The sequence below is a fragment of the Nomascus leucogenys genome, chromosome 22a (genome assembly GCF_006542625.1).
Source record: "Nomascus leucogenys isolate Asia chromosome 22a, Asia_NLE_v1, whole genome shotgun sequence".
NCBI classification, from domain to species: Eukaryota; Metazoa; Chordata; class Mammalia; order Primates; family Hylobatidae; genus Nomascus; species Nomascus leucogenys.
The window spans coordinates 20,362,514-20,370,603 of NC_044402.1; positions in this window are offsets into that span (position 1 = coordinate 20,362,514).

Here is an 8,090-nt window from a genome sequence, read left to right on the forward strand (position 1 = left end):
GACATGTACCTACACTTTCTTGTCATGCGAGACAGTTACATGCCCTTATTGTTTATTTAAATCAATAGTTTGTCATTCTCTTATTTGCAACAAGGCGTTTTTAACTAATAGACTAAAATAATAAAGATAGTGCAATGACAAAGTAAAAGGTTTTTTTTAAGGCTTCAACTTAAACAAATTTGCAAAAACACAACCCCATTAAAAAGTGAGCAAAGGACATCAACAGACACTTCTCAAAAGAAGACATACACGTGGCCAACAAACATATGACAAAAAGCTCAACATCGCTGACCATTACAGAAATGCAAATCAAAACCGCAATGAAATGCCATCTCATGCCAGCCAGAATAGCTATTATTAAAAAGTTAAAAAACAACAGATACTGATGAGGTTGTGGAGAAAAAAGAAAACTTTTACATTGTTGGTAGGAGTGTAGATTAGTTCAATCATTGTAGGAGACAGTGGGTGATTTCTCAAATACCTAACGGCAGAAATACCATTTGACCCAGCAATCCCATTACTGGATATATACCCAAAATAATATAAATCATTCTATTATAAAGATATATGCACTTATATATTCATTGCAGCACTATTCACAGTAGCAAAGACATGGAATCAACTTAAGTGCCCGTCAATGATAGACTGGACAAAGAAAATGTGGTCCATATACAACACGGAATACTATGCAGTTATAAAAAGGAATGAGATCATGTCCTTTGCAGGAACATCAGTGGAGTTGGAAGCCATTATCCTCAGCAAACCAATGCAGGAACAGAAAACCAAACACCGCATGTTCTCACTTATAAGTGGGAGCTGAATGATAAGAACACATGGACACAGGGAGAGGAACAACACACACTGGGGGCAGAGGGGTTGGAGGGAGGGAGAGCATTAGGAAGAATAGTTAATGGATGCTGTGCTAAATACCTAGGTAATGGGATGCTCTGTGTAGCAAGCCACCATGGCACACATTTACTTATGCCACAGACCACATCCTGCACATGTACCCTTGAACTTAAAAGTTGAAGAGAAAAAAAAGCCTTAAAAAAAGCCCATGCTGAACATATTTGAGTTTGTAAGAGTCATGTGTGAAGAGGCTGTTTTGAATTTACGCAATGTGGTTCACTACCAGAAATGCTAGGAAACTCTCATTATAAAATTATTCACCTTATAACACAATGTCAAGTACAGGTACTTTCATTCTTTTTTTTTTTTAATTATACTTTAAGTTCTGGGGTACATGTGCACAACATGCAGGTTTGTTACATAGGTATACATGTGCCATGTTGGTTTGCTGCACCGGTCAACTCATCATTTACATTAGGTATTTCTCCTAATACCATCCCTCCCCCAGGCCCCCACCCTGCAACAGACCCTGGTGTGTGATGTTCCTCGCCCTGTGTCCATGTGTTCTCATTGTTCGACTCCCATCTATGAGTGAGAACATGTGGTGTTTGGTTTTCTGAAGTACAGGTACTTTCAAAACCGTGTTGTACAGGGACGATGGTGGACGATAGTGGATGATGGTGGATGATGGTGGACGATGGTGGACGATGGTGGACGATGGTGGACGGGTCAGGGACTGTAGATGCTTTCCATGAGAAAATGTAATTCAGACTGTGCCTTGGAGATCAGCATATGATATAAATGGCTTAGGTTTCTAACATCCTAGTATGAGAGAAGTGTGCAAGACAAAATTTGATTGCATTTTCCATATCAGGAACACCTTTGTAGACACCTGATTTCAAGGATTCATAAATATTAGGCCTGTTTCATAAAGAGTTGTTATAGGGCAAAATAAGATGTGACAGTGTGTATCATCACTCTGTAATGATCGGTGATGTTGATCCTTTTTTCAGATGTTTCTTGGCTGCATGTATGTCTTCTGTTGAGAAGTGTCTGTTCATGTCCTATTGCCACTAATGAGAGGTAACATTTGTGGCATTTACTATTTTCCATGCACTATTCAAAGTGATTTTCATGCCTTTCCCTAGTAGAGCCTCATGCCCTTGTTAGATAGGATGTTTATAAATCCCTCTCTTTATATACGAATAACCTGTAGCTTGGTGTAGTGAAATAACTGGTGTAATACCATTAAACTAATAAGTAGAAGAACCAGGATTTGAGCATAAGCAGGGTGACAATCTCTACGCCCTACTGTCAATTGCAATAAAATTATAAGCATTTTATATTACTTGCATACCAAATAGATCATTTCCCTGAGTGCCGGTTGTCTGTTTTCATGTAGTGTTGCCGGACCTCGAAGACCTGAAGTTTCTTATCCTTGAAAGAAGATAAAAGCCACCTTAATTGTGATTGAGATAAGAGATGGGGTGAAAGTAGGAACATTGTGTAGAATAGCTGAGGTTTTGCTTCAGTCTCTTTGCTATATGCTATCATGGGCACATGTGCAAGCTTGGGTTAAAGGGAAAAGGAATTAATTGGAGAAATTGAAGTAGTCCTTCTCCTTGTCACTGGGCATTATCACCCATTAACATTTGGTCATGTGGGAAGTAGAACAAATAAAATCTTTAGAATCATATAAATCTGAGTTTAAATTCTATTCCACCATTTTTCTGGCTAAGTCTTGGTTTCCCTACGTTCAAAACTATGAGCCTAATGCCTACCTCGTAATGTCATTGAGGAGAGTTGTCTATGTTTGTAATTGTCTGTGCATTTATCAAACAAAATGCTTGGCACAGAGGTGAAACAACAAACAATAGTTATACCTATTTTATATATATGATTATATAATAGTTATAAAAATTCAATTGTTTTCTATTATTATTACCTTGCTAACTACTAGTTTATTTTCTCATTTTGCCTTTCTAATCTCACCTGGCTGCTCTGGCTCTTAATGACCTCTCTAGGAGTTGAATTATTTTTCTTTTCTTCATTTTCAGCTGAGAAGATTTATTAACTGTATCATTATGGTTTGAATTAAAAAATATTTCAATCAAAGTGCTTCTAAAATCAACCAATTCATATTTCTAGCATACTCGTTTTCCCTCTTTAATATTACCACCTTTTCTCAAAATGTGGCTAAGAAAAAAGGCTATGATGTTCATATAAGCTGAGGCACATAGTCCCTATCAAGGAAAACCTCCTCAGATTTTTATGCTTGTTACAGGTGATTTAGAGAACTATTAAGTAAGATAGTGTGATTTTAAAATGATGTACTTGGCCATGCGTGGTGGCTCACGCCTTTAATCCCAACACTTTGGGAGGCCGAGTTGGGCAGATCATAAGGTCAGGAGTTCAAGACCAGCCTGACCAACATGGTGAAACCCCCTCTCTACTAAAAATAAAAAAATAGCTGGGCATGGTGGCACGTGCCTATAATCCCAGCTACTTGGAGGCAGTGGCAGGAGAATCGCTTGAGCCTGGGAGGCAGAGGTTGCAGTGAGCCAAGATTGCGTCACTGCACTCCAGCCTGGGTGACAGAGAGAGACTCTGTCTCAAAAACAAAAGCAAAAAAAAAAAAAAAAAAAAAAAAGATGTTCTTGTAGACAAACAACTAGACCAAAGAATGGCTTAGGGAAACTTCTATATTAAAATTCATGATTGTATTCAGTTTGGATAACTCTATTCATGGTTCCTGATGGCTTCCATCTCATTAAATACGTTTTGACAATTAAATAAGATAACAAATATGTAGCACCCAGCATACAGTAAATATGTATAGTAAAAACCTAGCATATAGTAAATGCTATTAAATGCCAGCAATTACCAGTATTGTTTACTCTATCGTGGAACTACAAGTGTAGCTTTGCAAACAGTAATGGTAAGTGACAGGCAAATTAATACAGGTTGTTTTCCTTTTGCACCAGTTATTAAGCTATTGCCTTTCTCAGCTTTAAACCCTCCCTACTATGTTTTGCTTTGTATTCTGGAGAAAACCACACTTCTCTGCCAGCTATCTTCAGTTAGGCTTTGACAACAGTCAGACTTAAAAGGAGATTGGAAGGCAGGAGGAGGCATGGACCTTCTTCAGGGGACTCTCACCCCTCTTCAAGTAGAGGGCACCTTCCCCAGTAACAGGGAGTGTTTTCTGCTCTTATCTGCTGTCCTTATTGGGGTCATCCTTGAAATAGCTCTTCTCACTTATGTCAAAAGTAGATTCCAAAAGCTGCAATTGGTCCCAATTTATAGTTTATCCACATGCTAGAAATAGCCTCTTAAAGCCTCCTCAACTTTATTAAAGCCAGCTAATCTAGGTCCTAACTCCATGGGGGTCCCTTTTTTGAACCCTTGATGTATTAGTACCAACTAGCTGGGACCCCTTCACCAGAATTCTAGGTCCAGGCTCTGCAAGAATCTTCTCTAAACTTCTAAATTTTAATAATACCACCCTTGTCCCATTAGTTCCTGAACCCTAAGGGAGATAGTTGCTCCCTCCAGTAATTACCTATGTGAATCCCCAGAGTCCCTCTTTTGCCTTTCACTTCTGTAATACTTGTTTGCCCATGCTTTATAACAACTTTTTCCATTAAAATAACTAGTAGACTTTTTTCCCCTGACAGGGCCCAGACTAATAAGTGATCCCACTTTCTGCTCAGGGCATCATGCCTTGATAGCAAATATTGCATGCCTAGGAAAGCATTTTTTTTTTTTTTTTTTTTTTTTTTTTTTGAGAAGGAGTCTTGCTCTGTCTCCCAGGCCGGAGTGCAATGGCATGATCTCAACTCACTGCAACCTCCACCTCCCTGGTTCAAGCAATTCTTCTGCCTTAGCCTCCCGAGTAGCTGGGATTACAGGTGCATGCCACTATGCCTGGCTAACTTTTTGTATTTTTGGTAGAGACGGGGTTTCACCATTTAGCCAAGATGGTTACGATCTTGATCTCCAGACCTCGTGATTTGAAAGCCTTTTATTATGTGTAAACTAATCTCAAATGGTGGATTTAAGATTATAGCATATTAGAGTATTTAAAAGTTAGATCTATCTTTCTAATAATTGTGGTTGTGCACATTCTCTTCTTAAGATCTATATTGACATATGTGTGTGTGTGTGTGTGTGTGTGTGTGTACATAGCTCTTAAGATTACATATTATCTATCACTTAGAACCCTGCAATTTGAAGGAAAATTCTCTCAGGTTACAGTGCCCAAGAATATTCTTGGATTGGAGGAAGGTTTATGCTCTTTAACTTAAAATGTCAAGAAAATTAAAATGAAGGATTTTTTTTCCTACAAAATATTTGACTTAAACTTTATCATGTAACTTTAAATTAACATGTGGATTGTTAGTGACTTGGGGGCCTTCCTCTTTTTAACTTTTATTTGCACTTTTTTTTATTATACTGTAAGTTTTAGGGCACATGTGCACAACGTGCAGGTTTGTTACATATACATACATGTGCCATGTTGGTGTGCTGCACCCATTAACTCGTCATTTGCATTAGGTATATCTCCTAATGCTTTCCCTCCTCTGTCCCCCCATTCCACAACAGGCCCCCGTGTGTGATGTTCCCCTTCCTGTGTCCATGTGTTCTCATTGTTCAGTTCCCACCTATGAGTGAGAATATGCGGTGTTTGGTTTTTTGTCCTTGTGATAGTTTGCTGAGAATGATGGTTTCCAGCTTCATCCATGTCCCTGCAAAGGACATGAACTCATCATTTTTTATGGCTGCATAGTATTCCATGGTGTATATGTATTTGCACATTTTTTAAAGCTTATCTTTCTCCTCCAGCCCTCTGCCCCTACCCACATTTAATCTATAGTCACACTTTTTTTTTTCTTTTTAAACACATTCCTTTTATAAGTTCTTGAATTGTTAGAAACTAAAATACTTAATACTAATCTGGCAACTGTAACCAAAGTAATGATTTCAGCATTACGAATAAAACCATAGCAAATGTTGGAAAACATTAGGGAGGAGAAGGAGAGCCAGAAGTTAACCATGTTGCGAATGACTGATCTCAACACAAACTGGCTGCTCTTCTTGTAAAGTTCAAATGAAGTCTAATACTACACGAGTTTAAGACTACCATACCTACTTCATTGAGTCTCTCTCTATATATATATCTCCACATATATATATATACCATACAGATATATATATACACACATATTTATACAAACACACACACACACACACGTGTGTGTGTATTCAAAGAAATTGAAGAAATTGTATAGATACAGAAGCAGTGCTTTCCCATACTAAATCACATCAAAGTACAATATGCAGATATATACATATATACGTGTATATGTATATACATATATATAACTGTGTGTATTTATTAATATATATGCACACATATACATCTATGTATATATATATACACATATATATACACATATGTATATCTGTATAGTACATATATGTGTGTGTATATATGTCTATATATATCTGTATATATATAGTCATGCTTGAATAGCTTACTTACAGAAGTATTCAGAAAACTGCAAATGAATCTCTCAAGATGAGCCAACTATAAGATAGATATTGACTTTTCCTGTGTCATGAGTAAAAATAACTTAGGAATAGGCTGGATCTTTCCACTTCGTTTGATCTGTTGAGATATGAATTGAATCTGATAATATTTGAAAAATGTTTAAAACTAAATTTAGTGGAAAGTATCAAGGTTTATTAAAGGAAATGAAAGCTATAATATTAATCACTTCAGTTAAGAAAACATGTGTGCACTCAAGTGGGCACTAACTGAGTTATAATTGTAATGGGAAACAGAAATTTCTTCTTATGTGATAGATCTCAGTTTTAATTTAGAGCAGAGCCAAACAAAATTAATTACAATTACTTGGCAGTATATGCAAAGCCACATTCTATGCTTTCTATAGATACAATAAAGAATTACAATTACTTGGCTCCTTCCTGAGTACCTTCTTAAAATGTCTGAGTTTACTAGTCAAATTCATGGTACAGCTTCCAAAACCATTGATCAATTTACTAAACTTATTAGTGTACTTGCATATTTCCTAGTATAGAGAATTCACTGAGGTTCATCACCTTATTCTTTTTGTATTGGTTAGATGTTTCTAAAAGAAGCAGCATGTTCAAGTAGAAAGTTAGGTTGAAGTCATTAATGTGGTTTAACTCTGTGTCACCACCCAAATCTCATCTTGAACTGTGATATGAATTGCAATCCCCAGGTGTTGAGGGAGGGACCTAGTAGGAGGTGTTTGGATCTCCATGGTGTTCTTGTGACAGCTAGTGAATTCTCATGACATTTGATGGTTTTATAAATGGCAATTTCCCCTGTCCTCTCTCCTGCAGCCTTGTGAAGAAGGTATATATTTCTCCTTTGCCTTCTGTCATGATTATAAGTTTCCTGAGGCCTCCCCAGCCATGCAGAACTGTGAGTCAGTTAAACCTCTTTTCTTTATAATTACCCAGTCTCGAAAATTTACCTATAACAGTGGGAAAACAGGCTAATACAGTCACATTTCCCCCCAAATAAAGTATATAACAGAATTATTATGGGTTTTAAATGACACAATTCTCTAGAATATAATGTCCATGAGGACAGAAATTTTTGCCTGCACTCTATTCCAACAGCCTAGAACAGTGCCTGGAACATAATAGGTGCTCAATAAATAGTTATGGGCTGGGCACAGTGGCTCACACCTGTAATCCCAGCACTTTGGAAGGCCAAGGCAGGCAGATTACTTGAGGCCAGGAGTTCAAGATCAGCCTGGCCAACATGGCGAAACCCTATCTCTACTAAAAATGCAAAAATCAGCTGGGCATATTGGTGCACACTTGCAATTCCAGCTATTCGGGAGGCTGAGGCATGAGAATTGCTTCAACCAGGGAGGCGGAGGTTGCAGTGAGCTGAGATGGTGCCACCGCACTCCAGCCTGGGCAACAGAGTGAGACTCTGTCTCAAAAAAATTTAAAAAAATAAATAATACATAATAAATAAATATGGAGTGAATGAATAATAATTTTAAAACCACACGGTAAACTGCAAAGCTCTGTGAAAATATTATTTTTCACTGGTATGGTTTGGCTCTGTGTCCTCATCCAAATCTCATCTTGTAGCTCCCATAATTCCCACATGTTGTGGGAGGGACCCAGGGGAAGATGATTGAATCATGGGGGTGGGTCTTTCCCGTGTTGTC